Here is a 1,745-nt window from a genome sequence, read left to right as displayed (position 1 = left end):
TACCCGGTATCGCTACAATCTTCTCTCTTCCTCTCCGATTCTCCTGTCGTCTACCTCCGACTAGCCTGACCTAAACGTACGCCATGCCGCATCACGATGGTCTGCCCTTAGTCTTCCAGTTTCCTGAGGAAGACACCCAGCCGGAGTCTCAAGAACATAAGGCGCTTTGGGACGAGCTTGAACTGGCCTTGCAGGAAGACGCCACGCCTGTCCCCGCTCCCGTTCTGGGTCCCGTCGCCCCGACTGCGCCAGCGCCCATCCCCGTAGCATTGATGGGCTGGGAGCCGCACATTGTCGCCGAGCTTGACCCCACAGGGTTCCACGAGGTCCCCGCCGACTTTCACGCGCCCATGCACCTGCTAGCGCATGCGCCCGCGCGTGCACTGACGCACACGCCCGTGCCGGTGCCCGTGCACCTGCCAGCGCATGCGCCTGCGCGTGCACTGACGTGCGCGCCCGTGCCGGTGCCTGTGCACACGAATGTCTCCGCCGCGCCGTTGACAGCGCATGTCCCCGCGCGGGTGCCAGTGCCCCCCTCAGCGGCATGGATGGCCGCCGTCGACCGCTTCCTTGCACCAACGCCGGTCGCCTCCTCCCGCCAGTTGACTCGCTCCGAAGTCCAGAACATTTTGGCCTTCATTGAAGCTAGGCTAACGTCCAGGAGTACGCCAACAATGGCGCAAGACGCCGCCGTCGCCGTCGGTCAGTGGCCCGACGACACACAGAGCACGGCAGAGGAGCCGCTTCCCACCGCAAGACGCCCCCGCCGCCGCCGCGTAATCTAAATTTGCCATGAAAAACGTTCGGATTGCCATGCTTCAAATCCGAACGTTTATCATTTCCGTTTATTTTATATCGATCGTCGTATAATTTAAAGTCGGAGTCAGACTGAACGAAATCTATGGTTTGATCGATTGAATGTTCTGCTAGAGCCGTATCAAATTAAATATAAAACGTCATCAAGCCACATGTATTCCTTGTCATCCAACGACCTAGACTGCTTCAATGTCGAGCGCTCAACACGTTTAGTGTGCAGTTAATTTCATGCCAAAAATAGTGCTAATCACATAATAACACGCAAATAATATCCTACTTAATATCCGCATGCACTTAATATACTTCCAAATTAACGTGCATTGCACGTACACACTGACTAGTGCTGCTAGTATGTGAAACTGGTGCCGTAACTTGTGAACGCGTCCAAATATGGTCAACGGCAACATCGCCCGCGAGTTCATCGTGTTTGCCCGTGCGTCTAAACGCAGATGGGGAGGAGAGAGAGAGCACACATGGAACCCAACAGTAAGTGAAGACGAATAGTACTAAAAATAATATTACATGTTATCCATTAAATAGGCTGTGGTAATATAAAAATATTATGTGAACAAAGGGGGGTACAACAAACATTGTTGTTCTATGTATGTTGCCTATTGACGTGCGGCTTGAAGGCCCGGTCGCATGTTCGATCCTCGTCCTTTATTTTTTAATTTGTATATGGGTCCAAATTTGTTTCATGACATGTGGGCCCCTCGGTGTGTAGTTTGTAGCACTTTAATTTGTGGGTCGAAATTTGTTCCATTCCAAGTGGACTATCGATGTGTGGTTTTGTAGCTTATTTATAATAATTAAAGAGAACAACAGAGTTTTTTCCAATAATACCATGGTGCGACGTTGAAGGCGAGGAAGGACGTGCGAGAGAGCGATGACCGAGCCAGAGGGAAATCGACTAGGGGAGTTGCAGGGGT

The sequence above is a fragment of the Aegilops tauschii genome, chromosome 4 (genome assembly GCF_002575655.3).
Source record: "Aegilops tauschii subsp. strangulata cultivar AL8/78 chromosome 4, Aet v6.0, whole genome shotgun sequence".
In the NCBI taxonomy this organism is placed as follows: Eukaryota; Viridiplantae; Streptophyta; class Magnoliopsida; order Poales; family Poaceae; genus Aegilops; species Aegilops tauschii.
Note: the sequence above shows the minus strand (reverse complement) of the source record.